The following is a 20,240-nucleotide window of genomic DNA, read 5'->3' on the forward strand; positions in this document are numbered from 1 at the left end:
TGAGAGAAAAAGCACTGTTCTAAGAACTTTGTGCCAGAAGCTAACTACTGAGCACTTATGGCTATTTTCTCAAGTAAAAATGCATGATGGGAATGAAATTAAAGCGCTTTAATTAATCATAATGACGAATAAGAAGGAACTCCCTTACAGCACTGTGCTGTACCTGTTATTATAGTGATAGTACCGCTCATTCCTTAAACATCCTTGAGAGCTGCTTTATTTTTCTCATTTCCAAAGCTCAACCTACTCAGATCATCAAAGGACTACCTCAAATCTCTGCGACCCAAATGTCTCCAACCTTCTCTCATCAAAGGTCTTTTAACCCAGGATACTTCTCACGATCACTTCAATACACTGCCCAGTCTCTATTTTTCATCTGGGTGAAGTCAGGATATTCCTTTGCAAAGCCTTCCCCACAAAAGCCTTTTCTACGTGCTCATCCCACTGGTATCACCTCCTGCTGGGTACAGCTCCATCCTCTTTCTGCAGAGCTCCATGGGATGGGCAGTTTTCCTGTTTCTTCTGCCCATTCACCTTCACAACCTTTTTGGATTGTCTGCGTATCAAATACTGTCTCAGGAAACACATTTATCCCCCACAGTTTCAGCCGTTCCCAATTTTGCTCATGATTTTAAAAAGCTGCATGAAGAAAAGGAACAGGGGGATGTTTGGAGCGATGGCGTTTGTCTTCCCAAGTCACTGTTACACGTGATGGAGCACTGCTTTCCTGGAGATGGCTGAACACTTGCCTGCCGATGGGAAGGAGGGAATTAATTTCTTGTTTTGCTTTGCTTGCACACACGGTTTTTGCTTTACCTATTAAACTGTCTTTATCTCAACCCACGATTTTCTCTACTTTTACCCTTCTGATTCTCTCCCCCATCCCACCGAGGGAGGTAGTGAGCGGGCAACTGTGTGGTGCTTAGTTGCTGGCTGGGGTTAAACCACGACAAACAGAAACTCCAGGGGTCTCTGGGCCCCTGTTCCAGTGCTGGACTGGCCCCCTGGTGATTTTTTTTTCTTTTTATTCTTTATGTCAAGTTAGTCAAGCATTACACAGCTCAGTGCAAGACATGATAGAGGGAAGATGACCTTCATGTCTTTTAACTTTTTTAAGCTGATTCCACACAGGGACACTGTAGATAGTCCGTGGCATCTAGCAAGTGATTTCTCAAGCCTGAGGGCAGTCATCTCTTCGTCGGTTGTGTCACCCTCTGGACCTTACTGACTACCGACCATGCTTTGACTCTTTCCCTAAAACGTTATGTTGGTCAGACGCAGCTTGAAGTAGCTATTGGCATCACACACTTGAGGGGCACTGAAGGTGCTCTAGAGTACAAAGATATCATGGTGGGGCATGGCGTAACAGGAATGCCTCAGGAGACCTCTCCCATTCTTGAGCAGGATGAAAGCCAGGCTGGACACATGGTTTTGTCTGAGCAAATATGGGATACTTTGTTCAGGCAACCACATAACCCAGTGGGACTTTTGGTACTGCTTGGGACTGTTCAAACTGCTTCACAAGATCATGGATGCAGCACGGTTCAGGCTAGCTTGGCTCATGGGAAACTGCCAGAGTACTTCTTAGATGGTGACTATCTCACAGGCGGCACTTTTCAAAGCTGAAGGAAGCCCATTTCCATGCCCAGCCAAGCTGGACAGATGCCTGCAGCTGCTTCTGTGCTGCCACACTATCTCAGGGCATGCCAAAAGGGACTTACCGTTGCCAGGAGCCAAGAGGCAGGAACACCCTCCTCAGTCCATGGTACTGCAGGAGGCAGAGGTGACCTCTTTTTCTCTCCGTCATTCCCCTCAAAACCACCTGGCCATGGCTCTCCGGACATGTCTCTGTCACTCTCACCTGGTTATAAGACAGTTAGTAAGCAGCCTCAGGAGAGAAGGTGGGGGTGCTGGTGCTGCACTGCTCCTCCCTGGACACCCACGGCACCAGGAACTGTTTTAGAAAGACTGTCAGAATCACAGGCGCCAGCCTGACAAGCAACTTCCAGCATAACTATTGGTCTTTAGAAAGAGAAAAACTGAGACATGAGGTTTAGCTGCTCAAAGGACAAGTGCCAAACTTGTAGGAGGAAAAACAAAAAATACAAAAAAGGCAAGCAGGGAAGCAGCACATAAGCCTTTCAGTCTGTGCTTAACTTCACTGTGCAGCAACAGAAAAGGCTTCTCTGTACCCCCACCTCTCTGGGTCCCAACCCGTGCCTGTGGCCCATGTTATCCTCAAGATGGAGGTGGCCCTGAGAGGTTGAACTCTGACTGCTTGTGGTGTCTGCATGCTGGTTCACATCCAGAAAGAGCTTGGAGAGGAAGCTTGGGTTTGGGACATCTGCATGGGAAGGAAAAAAGGACTGTATCATGGCACTACGCTGCAGATCTCTGTATCTGTACAGAATAATTTGGCCCCAATGCCTCAAGAATGGTCGACTGAGTCTGATCTAGGTAGACTTGGTGGCTTTATAGCCAATAGCACAAATAACCCCTCCAGAGGAAAGGATCTCCTGCCATTGTGTGAGGTAAATTCAGTCCCTGATTCCTTGCTCCAAAACCCGACATGTGACTCAACAGCCTCCAGTCTGTTGTTTTGGGTTACCCAACAAAGTCAGGATTAAGACAAGAGGATCATCTTCCACCAGGACCAAAGGACCCAATGGTCAGAAAGGCTATGAAGTGCTGTGGCTTGGACAAATCCAGGCACTGCAGGGTGCTTTCCTCCTGTCAGAGCTGTAGGATTGTAAATATGGAGAGACCGGGGTCAGCAGAGCTACTCCAGGAGAAATATCCCACCCAAAGCCTGGTTATCTATGTAACTAAGCTCTGATTAGAGCTCAACAGAGAAACAATGGATATGGTATATGAGAAATACAAAATGGTTCACCTGACCTGAGTCTGATTTGGGTGACACACAGTGGTGCCCACAGCCATGGTGCCTCCAGTTCATGAGGAAGCAGAGGGCAGCTGCTCATGCCGCCAGGCCTTGAACCAGCACTGACAGGATGATACCAGGATGCTCATCTGTCCATCCCATCTACCCAAATTATCTATTTTTTTCTAATGCTGTTACCATAGCAATCATTGCCTGAGACGATATTACAGATGTCGTTACACAGGTGCTGTTGGCTTTGCAAGATGCTTTAGGATACCTGTTAGGTTAGTCAGGGTTTAGGTTCAGGTTTGAGTTAGAATTAGAGTTAGGGTTAGGGTAAGAGTTATGGTTACACCTGGTTTAGAGTTAGACTTTAGGCTGTGGCTGATGTTCATTTAGGGTTAGGTAAGCGTTAGAGTTAGAGTTGAGCTTTATGATTGGAGTAGTGGTAGGGCTAGTTTCGGTAACGGTTAGGGTAAGGTTTAAGGTAAAAGGGTTAGTTCAGGGTTAGGTTAGGAAGCATTTGTCTTCCCAAGTTACCATGAATGATCCCCCTTCCTCCTTCTTTCCCCCAGCTTTTTTTTGCTGAACATGACATCACATGGCATGGAATATCCCTTTGGTCAGTTGGGGTCAGCTGTCACAGCTCTGTGCCCTCCCAGCTTCTTGTGCACCCCCAGCCTACTCACTGGTGGGGTGGTGTGAGAGGCAGAAAAGGCCTTGACACTGTGGAGGCTCTGTTCAGCAATAAATAAAACATCCCTGTGTGATCAACATTGTTTTGGTCACAAATCCAAAGCATGGCCCCATACGGCTGCTATGAAGAATCATAGAACCCTAGAATGCTTTGGGATGGAAGAGACCTCTAAAGGTCATCCAGTCCATCCTCCCTGCAATTGGCAGGGACATCTACAACTAGATCAAGTTGCTCAGAGCCCCATCCAGCCTGGCCTTGAATGTTTCCAAGGATGGGGCATCTACCACCTCTCTGGGCAATCTGTGCCAGTGTTTCACCACCCACATTGTAAAAAAGTTCTTCCTTATATCTAGTCTCAATCTCCCCTCCTTTAGTTTAAAACCATCACCCCTTGTCCTATCACTACAGGCTCTGCTAAAAAGTCTGTCCCCATCTTTTGTCTAAGCCCCCTTTAAGTTCTGAAAGGCCGCAATAAGGTCTCCCCGCAGCCTTCTCTTCTCCAGGCTGAACAACCCCAGCTCTTTCAGCCTTTCCTCATAGCAGAGGTGTTCCAGCCCTTGGATCATTTCTGTGGCCTTCCTCTGGACCCCCTCCAACAGGTCAATGTCCTTCCTGTGTGAAGGACCCCAGAGCTGGACGCAGTACTCCGGTGGGGTCTCCCCAGAGCAGAGTAGAGGGGCAGAATCCCCTCCCTCGCCCTGCTGGCCACAGTTCTTTTGATGCAGCCCGGGATACAGTGGGCTTTCTGGACTGTGAGAGCACATTGCTGGCTCATGTCCAGCTTTTTGTCTATCGGTTCCCCCAAGTCCTTCTCAGCAGGGCTGCTCTCAATCCCTTCATCCCCCAGCCTGTGCTGATACCAGGGATTGCCCTGACCCAGGTGCAGGACCTTGCACTTGGCCTTGTTGAACCTCATGAGGTTCACACAGGCCCACTTCTCCAGCTTGTCCAGGTCCCTCTGGATGGCATCCTGTCCCTCAGGCGTGTTGACTGCACCACTCAGCTTGGTGGCATCTGCAAACTTGCTGAGGGTGCACTCGATCTCGCTGTCTATCTCATTGATGAAGACATTGAACAGCACTGGCCCCAGTACGGACCCCTGACGGACACCACTCATCGCTGTTCTCCATCTGGACATCGAGCCATTGACCACTACCCTCTGGATGCGACCATCCAGCCAGTTCCTCATCCACCGAACAGTCCACCCATCAAATCCATATCCTTCCAATTTAGAGAGGAGGATATTGTGGGGGACTATGTCAAAGGCCTTACAGAAGTCCAGATAGATGACAGCCATAGCTCTTCCCTCATCCACTGATGTAGTCACTCCATCACAGAAGGCTACTAGGTTGGTCAGGCAGGACTTGCCCTTGGTGAAGCTGTGCTGGCTGTCCTGAATCACCTCCCTGTCCTCCATGTACCCTAGCATAGTGTCTACGAGGAATCCCACACCTCTTGCCGCAGTTTCCAAGCCCGTTCTGAGAAAGCTCCAGCTGGATCAAGTGCTCATGGCCTTGTCATGACAAATATTGAACATTTCCATTGAGTGAGATCCCAAGTCAGAAGTTTTATTTACATTGAGTTCACAGCCAAAGCACTCCATGGTCTTCAGATATCTCATTTCATTTTCTCCGGCCAGAAACTTCCATATTTCAAAATTTGACTCTTGCCTATTATTCTCCTGCCAAGCAATATAGGTAAAAGACCGGTTTCGCCTTCCTGAAAGCCTCCCCATGGGGACTGAAAGGTCACGATGAGCTTCCCAAGGCCTTCCCTTCTGCACGCTGAACAAGGCCCTTTCCTCCACTTTCTCCTCCCAGGCAAGTGCTCCAGCCCCTCAGCAGCTCGATGACTCTCCACTCAACTCCCTGCCAGTTACCAACACCTCCCTTGCTGTGGTGGTGATCTCTGGCCAAGAGCCCAGCAGCCCCACAGGTGCTCACTCCCTCCTCCCCTTCCCCAGTGGGGGCCCAAAAATGGACACGGTTGTGTACAGGTGGTCTAAGGAGCAATGAGCAGGGGGAGACAATCACTGCCCTCGCTCTTTTGGTGAGACTCCAGGGCTCTGCTGGCTGCCTTTGCTACCAGGTCTCACTGCTGGGTCATGTTTTGCCTTCTGTCCACCACCACCACCAGGGCCTTTTCCGCAGAGCTGCTCCCCAGCCAGGCAGTCCCCAGCCCCTGCAACTGCAGGCTGTTAGGCTATGGTCCGTCTTCTATCTCCTGAAGTTCCTGACAGGACAGTCCTTCTGCCTGTCAGGTTTGCCCAGAATGGCATCCCTAGGGCACAGGAATGGTCCTCCCAATTTAGTGCCATCCACAAACATGGTGACAGTTGCCTCCTCTACTTTATGGATACAGGTGTTAAACTGCACAGGGCTCAGGAGAGTCCCCCTGTGCTGCCCCACAATGCCCCAGTATGGCCCACTGGCCTCCAGGTAGGGTATGACCCCTTCTCCACTGCTCTCTCAGCCTCATCCTCCAACTGGTGTTTCACCCATCTCTTTGTTGACCCATCCAGACTGTAATGGCCCAATGTGGGTACGAGGCTATCGAGAGAGACCATGCCAAAAGTCTTGCTGGAGTGGAGGTAAAGGACATCCACTGTTCTCCCCTCGTGCATAAAAGCAGTTCCTTCATCAGGAAGGCCATCAGGTTGGTGAGGCAGGATTTACCCTTGGATAATCCATGCTGACTGCATTTGGACACCTTCTGCTCTTTGAGGTGCCCAGCAATGTCCCCCAAGAGCCCTCATGGGAAGGCTCACTCCTCCCCCAAGTGAGCTTGTACAGCCTGGGGTTCCCGGGGTTGCACTTTTGGCCTCTCTCAAAGATGGCTGCAACATTGGCTTGTCCTCACTCCCAAGAGACCTCTACCAATCCTGTGACCTTTCAAAAGGGATATTCCAAAGAAATATCGATCTTCCAGTGTAACTTCATTACCACTATTCTGCCTGTTATACCGTGTATTGAATTTATATTCAAATTAAGTTTAAATTTAAATTATTAAAATAAATTAATATTATTTCTATTAATTTAATTTTTATCTTTCATATGTTTTCACCTCTCTTGATAGAAGAACCATTTCTAATGTCATCTTTTCAGATGCAGACTGCCTAGGCAAAAGCCCTTTCCCTTTGTCTCCTGTTTTCTCCTCCCCTTACTCTTTGTTCCTTCAGATTCCTCACACCCATCCAGTTCCTGCTTTGACATCAGGGACTTAAAAGTTTGCCTCTCTTTCAGCAGTCTAATTGTCTCCTTAGCCAACTCTTTAATTATGTTTATATCTCTCTTCTTTGGATCTCCCTACCTGAAATAGTTCTCCTAAGATCATCCCTTGTAGAAAGGCAACCTCATTAGAGGCAGCTTGCACTTAGCAGGTGCTTGCAGAGTCGGTTTTCTTTATGGAACTTGACCATGCTTGACTTTTCCTTTGCTTGCAAATAGGAAAAACCCTTCTGTGCCTGTGTGCAGCCAGGTCTCTCAGGAGAGCAGGGGGGAGGTGGTGCAAAGGAGCTGTACTATCCAGCTGCAGAGATCAGTGGAGAAGTCTGCTGTAAGGAAAAGTCGCAGGTGGGCAAGGAGAGAAATGGTGGGGTTGGGGAGGTGAGGTGGGAGGTTGTCAGAGCTCAAGGGACAGCTTCTCCTACCAGTCCAGACCTCCTGAGGAGACACCCTGCAGCAATATCTATTGGAGAATGCTGCCGTCACCTCTTCTCTAAACTGAAAAGTAATAAACTGCACCCTTGAAAATAAAACCTTATGTTTATGAGGAGCTCTTTGAAATCTTTCTCCGTAACTATGCTAGGAAACAGCTCCAATTATCTGTACGACTCTTGAAGACTTGATGAAAATTACAGGAAGAGAGATGGCTCGTTAGGGCTTCCTTTGTTTCAATGAGCCCCATGGAGGATTTGTGCTGAGTCCTTGAACCTCAGGCACTGAGAGGAGATTGCACAAACCTCTCCAAGAGTCAGCATCAAAAGCAAAACCCAAAGTACCTTCAAGTATTCATAAGCCCCACTGAGGGCCATTACTGACAAAGCCTCCCCAGGGACTCGTTAGAGCAGAGACTTGGAGGCCATGATTGCAGGGAGGCAAAGGGAATGTGCAGGCGGCTTGGATGCTGAGAAAACCCTGGGTTTGTTTTATGAAGCAGAAAGGCCAAGCTCTGACCCCCAGCCCCGGGGAAGGCAGGTCCTGTCCCTCACGCATTGCTCAGGGCTCTTCCTGGGGCAGTGGGATGTGTGTGGGGGTGATGCTGAGTGCAGGACAAGGCTATGGCAGCTGCCAGCCTTACTGGGGGTGTGCAAGGAGGCAATGAGGGCCCCCCAGTGCCTCAGGACAACATGTCTCCTCATAGGCCTTGGTGGCAGGGATGACTGCTGTACCCAGGGGGACAAAGCCTTGGGTTCTCTTGGCAACTTCCAACCTTGCCACTACTCTTTGCCGTCTCCACCACAGCTTGTCCTACGCTGTCCCACAGCTGCTTCTTTTGCCCTGCAGGCTGCAGACACCCATCTCGCTTCCTCACCTTGCTCTCACCCTGCCATTTCCATACATTCACTGACGGCTGTCCACCCTCACACTCTGTTCCTTTAAACACAAGGAGATGGACTGACCTCAGACTCCTTCTGGAGGACTTCATCTACCACAGCACTACTCTCTGAGTTACATTTCTTCCTCCTCATGTCCAATCTCCACCATCCCAGCTGCACTGTGTGGCACTGTTTCTCTCTCCTGCTCTTTCCTACATCCAAGGAAAGCTCCACCATCTGGGAAATCACCCTTCTAAACAGGCATCCAAACCCATCAGCCTTCTTGGAGCCCTTCATCTGACCAGACAGAAGTAACCTCACCATGATCTTCCAAGGCTGCGAGCCTTTCTGCTTCTCGGATGGACATGACCAAGCTGCATGCCTGCTGCTGTCCCATCCTGTGCTCAGGCAGAAGAGACATGACAGCCAAAATACAAGCCCCCTTCCTGGAGTGAGCCTAGGTCCTTCGGCAGAGGGGGTCTCACAGCCAATGTGCCAACCAGGTGCCTTCTGCTGGCCTGTCAGAGACACCGGCAGAGGTGAGTTTAGAAGCACATATCCCAGCCATGAGTCAAGGGCTGACCTATCGGCTGTTTCAGGAAGAAATGACCTCACAGTGCCTTTCCCAGACACATTCCTGCTGTTGGCCTCTCACCTCCAGAGGCAGAAGTGACCTCACAGCCCCCTTCACAGCCATTGGCTTCCTACTGGATTATGAGTTCCTGGGACACATTTGACCACGTTACCGTATCCAGCCATCACCCTTCAGCAAGCAGATAGATGTACGTGAGCTGATAAAAGTAAGCTTGTTTCATCAAATTTATCTAATAGATTTCCTACCAACCATTTGAGCAGAGAAACGTTCCTCAAAGGAACGTTGTATTTATATTGATGCATTTTATGCCTCTACTCTTGCCTCTCTGTTTCTCCTTCTTCCTCTGTCTCTTCTGCCTTCAAAAAGCTCTCCAAGGAAAACGTTCATTGAATCCTAGAATAACTCAGCTTGGAAGAGACCCCTGAACATCACCTCGTCCGCCTATCCTGCTCAAGGTAGGGTGAATAAGATGAGGTTGCGGAATGGGCCTGCCCAGTTTGGCGTCATCCACAAAGGAGCTGAAAAGGCAATCCGGCACATTATCCAGGCAGTTAATGAAGACATCCAGAGTGTTGGCCCAAGTGCTTGCACTGAGGGATGCCACTGGGAAGTGGCCACCAGCAGGACTCTACCATTGATGACATTTGGGCTGGATCCACCAGCCAGCTCCCCACCCGCTACATCACCCACTTCTTCAATCCAGATATCACCAATCTGGCTATAAAGAGATTATGGGAAACCATGTCAAAACCCTTACTAAGGTCCAGGAACAAAACATCCCCTTCTTTCCCCTACCCATACAGGTTCGGCAATCCCTTTCTTGTCCTACAAGTACCTGGAAATGGCTGCAGCAGTATTTGGCCCATCCCCTTCCCAGGGACTGAGGTAACATTGGCCAGCCTGTAATTCTACCAGTCCTCCTTCTTGCACTTCTTGAAGAAAGATTCGATGTCTGCCTTTTCCAAGGACCCCAGAACCTCTCTGATGGCTCTGACACATTTGAGGGCACAATCCAGGAGAATTTGCAATGATCTTTTGCAAGGCGGGTGAGATGAATCTCACTGGGCCAGTGGGTTTTGTTCCTGGAGTCACACACAGAAAAGGCAGGGTTCTGTCAGGTGTCCACATCTGAGCTGGCCTCATGGACTCCTTATGCACCCAGGGGTGTTCAGAGACACAGTCTTTCCCTCTTACACATAGAGGCAGGGCACTGCAGCAGGCACAATGGCTCTCTGGCCTCCTGCTGCCACTGCCAGAGGCTGGGAGGCACCTCTGCCCTGCGGTGTATCGCCCTGCTCTGCACCTGTCTGAGATGCCCCTCGTCATGAGGAATGGACCCAGGGACCTCGGCTCAAGGAAGCACATCCCAATGCTGCATTTGGGTGGTTTCCCAGGGGATGTTGCTCCCAACGTGAAGTGACCTGGAGGCAGTGTCTATCCCACAGGCCTCCTTGGAACCCCAACGAATACCTGATGGCATTTCTGCCCACTCAGGTTCATCTCACCTCACGTACATGATGTGCATGCTTACATCTCCTCTGTACAACAGAAACATGGACTTCTGACCTACTCCTTTGGTGTCCTTCCATGAAGGGACAAAGAACCTCTCCGAGTTGGAGTGAGAGGCCAGTGCCGGGAATGGTGGTTGCAAGGGGCTGGTCTGTGGCCATTGCCCTGGGGCACCTTGCCCAGGGTGTCACGCAAACACAGGCACAGACCAGACCCTGCTCTGCTGGTCCTTCCAGTCTCTCACAGGAGGCCTGGCTGTGCGAGGGACACTGCTGTGTGCCCCAGCCCTGCACACTCACACACCTTAGATGTTCACTGGTGTTTTCCTCACCAGGGCACTATCTTGAGCTTGTTCTTGACAGCAGCTTTGGAAGAAGACCTAAGCCTTCAGGCACTGCCTGAGGAGGTCACCCTTCTTTATGGAAGCGCTGTTATGGAGGCTAGCTCTGTCACAGAAGTGCCCATTGTGACCAGGCTGCCAGAGCACTCAGGGCTGACACCAACACAAGGGATCAGAAAGAGAGTGTGGAAGTGGAGAGAGAACAGCTCTTGAAGACCCAGCACTGGTGCTCCCTGGCAGTGCTGCCATGCCAGGATGTTTTTCCCCTCCACCCATGCACACAGAAACTGTCCCTGCAGCTCCAAAAAAGGCCTTGGAGGAAGGATGTCAGGAAAAAAATAGTTCCTGCAGGGTCCTTTATTTTGTTTACAAACACAGGGAGCATGGCTCCTCATTTACACAGCCACTTGGTCAGAAAAGAAAAGCAGACAGTGAATTAGAAAGGAGATGACAAAATTATCACAATTGAGAAACCACCACCACCAACAAAAAATACAGAAGATAGGTTGGTCCTGCAATGAGTTACATTATAACTACCATGCAGAAGATGATGGGCAGTTTATTGCTTCAAAAAAACATGCAGTCATTATTTTCCACACTGCATGCTTGAGCTGCTGGTTCCTCATGCTGTAGATGAGGGGGTTCACTGCTGGGGGAACCACTGAGTACAGCACTGTCACCACCAGATCCAGAGATGGGGAGGAGATGGAGGGGGGCTTCAGGTAGGCAAACATGGCAGTGCTGATAAACAGGGAGACCACGGACAGGTGAGGGAGGCACGTGGAAAAGGCCTTGTGCCGTCCCTGCTCAGAGGGGATCCTCAGCACGGCCCTGAAGATCTGCACATAGGACAGCACAATGAAAACAAAACACCCAAAGGCCACACAGACACTAACCACAATAAGCCACACTTCCCTGAGGTAGGCATCTGAGCAGGAGAGCTTGAGGATCTGGGGGATTTCGCAGAAGAACTGGTCCACAGCATTGCCTTGGCAGAGGGGGAGGGAAAATGTATTGGCCGTGTATTGGCAGCATAGAAGAAATAACTGCCCCAGGCAGCTGCTGCCATGTGGAAACAAGCTCTGCTGCCCAGGAGGGTCCCATAGTGCAGGGGTTTGCAGATGGCCACGTAGCGGTCATAGGCCATGATGGTGAGAAGGCAATACTCTGCTGACATCAAAAAGACAAACAGAAAGAGCTGGGCAGTACATCCTGCATAGGAGATGGCCCTGGTGTCCCAGAGGGAATTGGCCATGGATTTGGGAACAGTGGTGGAGATGGAGCCCAGGTCGAGGAGGGAGAGGTCGAGGAGGAAGAAGTACATGGGGGTGTGGAGGCGGTGGTCACAGGCTATGGCAGTGATGATGATGCCATTGCCCAGGAGGGCAGCCAGGTAGATGGCCAGGAAGAGCCAGAAGTGCAAGAGCTGCAGCTCCCGTGTGTCTGCAAATGCCAGGAGAAGGAACTGGGTGATGGAGCTGCTGTTGGACATTTGCTGTCTATGGGCATGGGGCACCATCATAAGAGAAAAAGAGAGTGAGAAGTTAGGGGAGATGTCTCTGAGCGAAATCAAAGCCATTTCCAATAGACCCTGCCCCTGCCACACACAGACAACCATTTGTTTTTCTAGGAGAGCTTCCTTCAGCTCTGTGGCTGCAGCTCAGCCTGGTGCTATCCGAGTGTGCAATTCAGAGCAGAGCCTGTGCCCATGGGCTCTTGATAAGCCAGCCCTACTCTGCAGAAGTGGGGAGGGGCAGGGACCAGTCCTGATGTTCAACTTTGTCAGGTGAAAACAACGCAGAAGGGCCTGTCAGCATCCGCACTCCCAGTGCTAAGGAACGGGGATGGCAACGGCAGTTTCAGAGATCTAGGTTTTTGTACAATTCACCCCCATCTCCCCTGGCGAGTATTCTCAGATGTCAGCATTTCTGTTGCCCTTAGGGAGAACAGAGCAAGTCCTGCAAGGCAAGAGGAGTGCCTGTGGTTTAGTGCAGACTGAGGGGAGCTGGTCTTTCCCACCGTCTTGCTCCCAGATGTCTTGGGCTTGCACCTTTCTAGAGATGGAGGGTGATCACAGTCCCATGGTACCCTGAAAAACCACCCAGTACTGCTGAGAGCAGAGGAATCCACCACTGACCACTATGTCTCAGGCCTTCTTGAGGTCTCAGCACCCCACTTCTAGCCAAGGACACACAGGACTCATTTCACCAGCCCAACAGCATTTTCTCTGTCGTAGAATTTCTGTGCTTATACATGGGGCTTTCAAATAACACAAAGGTTCAATAGGACAGGTTTTCATCCTGGAGGGAAGCTCACAGCTTGTAAGGAAAACTCAAGCAGACAGCAAAGTGTCCTAATGATGGCATTTGAGTGAGGGAGATTCAGCTCATTCCCTAGATGCACTGACTGCGCATTGCCCACAGCCCCACAGGTGAGAGGAAAGCTGGGACACTTGTTCCCATGGACACACCTGCATGAAAGAGCCCACAAAATCAGTGTGTGACTCTGCAGCTGAAACTCTCATCCCCAGAGAGCCTGGCAGCAAGAACAAGATAACAATAGCAATAAAACAGACCAGTGGAGAAAGAAGGGAAAATCCAGTGAGGGTGTGGCTGAGAGAGGCCAGGGCAGAGGCATTGGGGCACTCAGACAGCATTCCCCTTCCCCAGCTGTGCACGCCACCTCCCAGACACCACCATTGCCGGGCAGCTGCTCTCAGCCCCTGTGCTCTGCAGAGGGAACTGGGCCCGTGGCTGCAGAGCTGCACCACAGCTCTGCTGGAGCTGTGGCTGCAGAGGAGGTTCAGGTGCTGCCTGAGCAGCCCTGACCCTTGCAGCACCCTCTCAACAGCAGAAGGACCCTGCCTTGCTGGGGGTCACTCTTTCCACCCACAGCTTCTCCCTGCAGCTCAGTGGGGAGCTTCCCGAGCAGGCTGAGTGCTGACCCTGGCAGGCGGCAGATTCCCTGCCCCGGCACACAGCCCCCTGGGGTGCAGGGACCCTGCTCGGAAGGACAGCCCTGGGCACCCCTGGCTGCACACCCACCTTCACATCCTGCAGCCATCCCTGGGAGAAGGCAGTCATCATGCTCTGTCCCTCTGATGGTGCAGCAGGGAGTCCCTGCTCTGGAGCATGTCCTCCTCCTCTACACTAGAGAAACTGTGAGAAGCCTCCTGAAAGATCCCATAGGCTGTGGGATGTGCTACCTTTTGGATTTTCCTCCATGAGCAAAAGCTACATTGCCCTGCAGCCAGAGACTTACCATGTAGAGGGCTGTGAAGATTTCTCCTCCTGTGAGCTCTCAGATCAAAGCCTTCCCACTCCAGGCTGCCTTTAACCTCTCTCTGCCTGGCTTCTCTCCCCTTGCTGCCTGCAGGCAGTGCCCTCAGCCCTGCTGCGCTTTGCAGAGGAGCTGCTCCTGGGCAGAGCTGTCTCTCTGCAGTGCTGCCCACTTGCCAGCAGCTCCCTCCATGCCAGGAGCCCAGCCCAGCTCAGCAGCAGAGGCCCAGCCCAAGGCACCACTTTCTCTGCCCCTCTGGGCTCCCTCCAGGTGTCCCTGGGGCTCCAGGGGAACCTGCTGTGAACAGGCTGAAGGCATCACTGATGTTCCCTCCCTCAGCTGGGGAGAGAGACTTACTTCTCCTCTCAGGAAAAGACTTGGGCATGAGAATCCTCTTTGCCTCTGTCTTCCCCAGCAAGGTCTCCCAGGCCTCTGTGACTCAGGACAGGACTCTGGAGGAGATCAACCAGCAGTCGATGGGAAATCAAGTCAGGGAGTACTTGAGCAAATGCTTCCCAGTGTATGGGATAGGAGGGGCAGCATCGCAGGGAGCTGAGTGAGGAGGCCAATGGCACAGTGAAGCCACTCTCCAGCATCTTTCAGAGGTCAGGGAGTCTGTGGGAACTCCCTGACAATGGGGAAAATGCAAACATTGCAGGCACCTTTCCAAAATGCCCAAAGGGTGCGCAGAGGAACGAAAGGCTGTGCCCCAGATCGTGTTCACTTGGATCCCATTTCTGGGTGTCTGAAAGAGAAGGGGACTGGATTTACCCAGGGGAGTTTGTCTCTCACAATCCTCTTTTCTTTCTCTGCTGAAAGGACAGGATGGCTGGACCCAGGGAGAGCAGTGGTTGTCTTTTGACCTGGAAGTCAGTGGGGTTTTCAACATCACCTCACACCCTGCCCCATATCCTCATGCCCAAGTTAGAATATTCTGGTCTGTATGAGTGGATAAGTTGATAGGTAAATAACCAGATGGATGGTCAGGCTCAGAGGCACGTGGTCAATGCGTGGTACTCTGCCTGGAGGCATCTAGCTAGCAGGGTCCTGCAGGGGTCTGTCCTGCCACCTGCCCTATTTAATGTGTTTTTAATGACCCAGAGGACATGAGAGAGTGCTTTTTCATAACATTTGTAGAAATACCACATTGAGGAGAGGAGACAGTACACTGGGGGGCAGGGTGGTCATCACAAAGCAAAAGGTGTCTTTCAGCCATACCCAATGTTTCTTTTGGCTCTTTCCAGCAAGCTCTTGATTCAGAACATTGCCTTTCCTCATTGCTCTCCAGTACTGTTTAATTTTCTTCATTCACAGCACCAGCCATCCATCCAGATGACTCATTAGGTGGCCTTACTCATCCTGCGTCATGTGGATCTATGACATCCATAGCAGCATGTAGGTGCCTCAGTCTCCTTATGATAATTTGAGGGTTTGCACTGCTTGGTTAATAATCTTCATGAATAAAATTCACCTCTTCTCCACACATGTCTGTAGGACAGCTGTTTATGTTGGATGATGCTTTTCTAGACTCTCTATTCCTTAAAAAGAGAGGCACACGGTATCAGAACACTTTCAAAAATTCGTGCTTGGTAGCCAAACTAACCTGGATTAAACCTTTGATAGTAGGACAAAATTCAGCTGTGTGTGCAGACTGCAAAAGCAGTGACGAACCCTCTCCTTTCTTCCTTTCTCCGCATCACTTGCTCAGGTCTTGGGAGGAGAAGAAGTGAATAAAGGTGACATTCCTGGGTGCCAACGATTGAATTCTGCTCCCATGAGTGCCTGATGTTGAGACCCTCAGCTTCAGCTGAATCTCTTCTCTTTGGGAACACTGCAAGGCAGTGGCTCTGATGTTACGGTATGTGTGCAGATGCCCGACACTCTGACAAGCTAACACCATGAGCAACGGCAGGACACTACAGGTAAAGTAAGGGGTGACCTGTTTCATGGATTTGCTGCCCAAGGTAGAAAGTGGCACAGCAACCATCTCAGAGACACCACAGGAGGATGTAAAAGAAGACAAGCATGGCCAATGTGGAAAGGATTAACAAGTGTGGTGGGATGATCCCAGCCAGTAACTAATCAGCCACCCAGTCACTTGCTCACTCCCCCAACAGCAGCCTGGGGAAGAGAACTGGAAAGGTAGAAGTGAGAAAAGCTCATGGGTTGGAATTAAGGAAGTTTCATAAGTGAAGCAAAGCTGCATTCACAAGCAAAGCAAAAAACGAATTCATTCCCTCCATGCCATTGACAGGGAAATGTTCAGCCATCTCCAGGAAACCTTCCAGGCCTTCATCACGTCTAACAGTTACTTGGGAAGACAAATGTCATAACCACAAACGTCCCCCCTTCCTGTTCCTTTCCCTGGGCTTTTATTGCTGAGCGTGATATCCTATGAGATGGAATATCCCTTTGGTCACTTGAGGTCAGCTATCCTGGCTGCATTCCCTCCCAACTTCTTGTCCAGCCCACTCATTGGAAGGGCAGCGTGAGAAACAGCATGAGAAGGCCTTTATGTTGTTTAAGCACTGTTCAGCAATAGCTAAAAGAGTTTTGGTCACAAATCCGAAACATGGAACCCTATGGGCTGCTATGAAGACAATGCACTCCACCCCAGCCAGCCAGGGCAGGCTGGCCTTTTTGGAAGGTGTGAGAATGAGAACAGTGAAGAATTTGAGAGGGGGGAAAAAGGGAAGCAGTAACTTAAAAATGAGGCCAGGGATGGCCTCGGGACTGTTTGGGGTGCCTGTGCTGCTGCCTTGTACCTGATGTGAATTATTTCCACAGTCAGAGGGAACCTGAGGGCTTTCCCTCATGCTGAGGACACGGAGAGGTGAGGAATGAGAGTGTCATTCAGGCTAGAAGGGACCTGGCTAGATATCTGTAGAAAACATCCTCCTCAAAGCAGGGTCACACCAGGTTGCTCATGGTTTTACCCAGATGGGTCTGAGAAACTTCCAGGGATGGAGGCAGTGCACACTCTCTGGGAAGTGGCTTCCCATGTCTGGCTGTCCTCACCTTGCAAAACCTTCTCCCTATATTGAGCCTGACCCCCTCGTGTTTCAGCTCATTGCCTCCTGTGCTCCTGCCTTGCACCACAGTGTCTTCTTGGGAACCTCACCGTAGGCAATGCAAATGTCTTCCATCCTCCCCACAAAGCCCTCCCTTCTCCAGGGTGAACAAGCCCAGCTCCCTCAGCCTCTCCTAACAGGACCAGTGCTCCAACCTTGACCATCTCTGTGGCCCTCCACTAAAATTTGTGGATCCTCCAGCTTGCCAATGTCTCTCTGGCATTGCGGGCAACCAAAACCTGGGCAAGTATTCTGGATGCAGTGTCAGAAGTTCTGAGCAGAGGGAGAGAATCACTTGCCCTGGCTGTGCTCCTGCTCACACAGCCCAGGCTGTTGTTGGCCATCTTTGCTGATGGCTCATCTTTTGCCTAATGGAACCCAAAGACCAGCAGACCCTTTCCTGTGGAGCTGCTACCCGCCTAGCCAGTCCCTGTCCTAGGACATTTCACAGCTAACATCCATTTCAGAAGCAGGACTTTGGTGGAATCTTTACTGGATATTGTGAGGTTTATATATCCTTTGGGATGGCAGCCCTGCCCTCCAGCCCTGCCCTGCTCTCCTCAATGGGATGTCTTCCACAAATGTTATCAAAAAGTACTCTCTCCTATCCTCCAGGTCACTCAAAAGATGTGAAACAGGGCAGGTTGCAAGCTAGACCCCTGCAGGACCCTACTAGCTAGATGCCTCCAGGCAGAGCACCACGTGTATACCACACTCCTCCAAGCCCAACTACTCTCCAGCTGTTTTTTTACTCAACGACGTATCCACCCAGGCAGCCCGTACTGTCCTAACATGGACACAAGAAATTTCCGGAGGGATGATGCTGAAAGCCTTGATGACTTCCAGGTAAAAGACCATTTCTGCTCTCCCTGCATCCAGCAATCCTGTCCTTTCATCACAGAAAGCAAAGAAGATGGTGAGGAATAACCTACCCTGGGTAAATCCAGTCGCCTTCTCTTTCAGACACCCAGAAATGGGATCTGAGTGGACATGCACTGGGGCACAGCCTTTCATTCCCCTGCTCATCCTCTGGGCATTTTGGAAAGGTGCATGTAATGTGTGGGTGCTGCCTGTCATCAGGGAGTCCCCAGAGTCTCCTTTCAAAGATGATGGAGAGTGGCCTCGCTTTGCCATTGGCCTGCTCACTCAGCTCCCTGCGATGCCACTCCTCCAGTCCCACGCACTGGTAAAAGATTGTTTGCTCAAGTGATCCCTCACTTGATCCCCATTCACCGCTGCCTGTTCTCCTCCAAAGTCCTGCCTTGAGGCACAAAGGCCTGGGAGACCTTGCTGGTTAAGTCTCAGGCAAAGAGGACACCGAGAATCTCACATCTATCTACACCTGCTCTTATTAAATTCACCAGTGGCCACACAGGATCTTTGTTTCCTCTTTAACTGTTCCTGAAGCAGTAAACACTCCTTATGGTGCCCTTCAATTGCCTTTCAAGTTTAGACTGAGTTTTGATCTGGACCCTTGCGGAGCTTGGAGGATGCTGTCCTTGAAGACCAGCTGTCCTGAACTCTGCCACTGCACCTTGGCAGTTTATTCCATCAGTATCACAGCTCTGTCTCTAACATTAACGGCTCCCACTCATCCTGTCTGTGCCCCTGGTTGACGGCACGGGCACGCATTTGGACTGAAGCAACACTACTATGGAACGAGGCCAGCTCATATTTGCCATAAGAAACCCTGGTACCAAGTGTCCAAGACCCCGTGTGTGCAAAAGCAGAGATATGGCGTGGGCAAAAGAGAGCTGCATGTCTTACTAGCCCCAGGTCCAAGGACCCAGGATGAAATGCCTCAGTTCACTGAACAGAACACATCCTCCCAGCTTGGAGAAATTAGATCCTGCCCTGTCACCTTCCTGGGTGTCCTCTCTAAGGATGGGACAATAAAAGTGATTCTCATGCCCAATTACTTTTCTAATAGGAGTAATGACACTGCAGGGGAGAAGTTGAGGGAGGGAACATGAGTGATGCCTTCAGCCTGTTTCACAGCAGGTTCCCCTGGAGCCCCAGGGACACCTGGAGGGAGCCCAGAGGGGCAGAGAAAGTGGTGCCTTGGGCTGGGCCTCTGCTGCTGAGCTGGGCTGGGCTCCTGGCATGGAGGGAGCTCATGGCAAGTGGGCAGCGCTGCAGAGAGACAGCTCTGCCCAGGAGCAGCTCCTCTGCAAAGCACAGCAGGGCTGAGGGCACTGCCTGCAGGCAGCAAGGGGAGAGAAGCCAGGCAAAGAGAGGTTAAAGGCAGCCTGGAGTGGGAAGGCTTTGAGCTGAGAGCTCACTGGGGGAGAGACCTTCACAGCCCTCTACATGGTAAGTCTCTGGATGCAGGACAATGTAGCTGGTGTTCCTGGAGGAATCTCCAGAAGCTGGCACATCCCACAGCCTATGGCATCTTTCAGGAGGACTTTCACAGTTTCTGTAATGTAGAGGAGGACGTGCTCCAGAGCAGAGATTCCCTGCTGCACCATCAGAGGCACAGGACATGACAGCTGCCCTCTCCCAGGGAAGGCTGCACGGGTGTGAAGGTGGGTGTGCAGCCAGGGGTGCCCAGGGCTGTCCTTCCGAGCAGGGTCCCTGCACCCCAGGGGGCTGTGTGCTGGGGCAGGGAATCTGCCGCCTGCCAGGGTCAGCGCTCAGCCTGCCCAGGGAGCTCCGCACAGCTCTATGAGAAGAAGCTGTGGGTGGAAGGAGGGACCACTGGCAGGGCAGGGCAGGGTCCTTCTGCTGTTGAGAGGTTGCTGCATGGGGCATTGCAGCTCACAGATCGAGCTCGTGCCCAAGTCATTTCCGAGGGCACTTTTCATGAGTCCGTTCAGGGCAGGGCTTTCCTGCTTCAGTCTCTGCGTTCCTCAATTTGTGCTTCCACTTTTCTCTGGCTCGGCTTGATGGGAATGGAAACACAGTTGTGTGCGTTAGAGAAAGGGCTGAGACTCCTAAGCCATCACACTGAGGTTTACTGGGAACTTCAGCAAGTGCCTTCACCCCCACCAGCCCACAGATAACACCAGCATCACCTTTCCAGGTTCATCAGGGTTTGCGTGACCTGTTCTTTAACACCTGCACACACAGAGCAGGGCAGTGCAGTGCTGCGCACACAGGGACAGGGCTGGGGTCTGTGAGCACTGGCAGGGAAGGGACGCGGGGCCAGAGAAACAGCTCCCGGCTGGGACAGCTCCAGGCAGTAGAGACAAGGGCAGGGAGGGAGGGAAATGCTAAGGGAAACCCTGTTGCAGGGGAGATACGGGCACCTCCCGGCCACCCCTGCACTGCCGATGCCTTCCCTGAGCAACACCCCTCTTGTCTCCTCTCCCGCCTAGCAAAGCCCCCA

At 51.3% G+C, this 20,240-nt stretch overlaps 2 pseudogenes across 2 annotated transcripts in view; one reads left to right on the top strand and one right to left on the bottom strand.

Moving 5' to 3' along the window:
• LOC309603741 (olfactory receptor 14J1-like) overlaps positions 1 to 20,240 on the top strand; it is a 64,878-nt pseudogene that overhangs the window by 42,412 nt on the left and 2,226 nt on the right. The window lies entirely within an intron of this gene.
• Positions 11,093 to 12,051, bottom strand: LOC309603747 (olfactory receptor 14C36-like; annotated as a pseudogene). The gene has a single exon. The product of its transcript is annotated as an olfactory receptor 14C36-like (transcript).

The sequence above is a fragment of the Platalea leucorodia genome (genome assembly GCF_965183815.1).
Source record: "Platalea leucorodia genome assembly, contig: HAP1_HAP1_SCAFFOLD_190, whole genome shotgun sequence".
NCBI classification, from domain to species: domain Eukaryota; kingdom Metazoa; phylum Chordata; class Aves; order Pelecaniformes; family Threskiornithidae; genus Platalea; species Platalea leucorodia.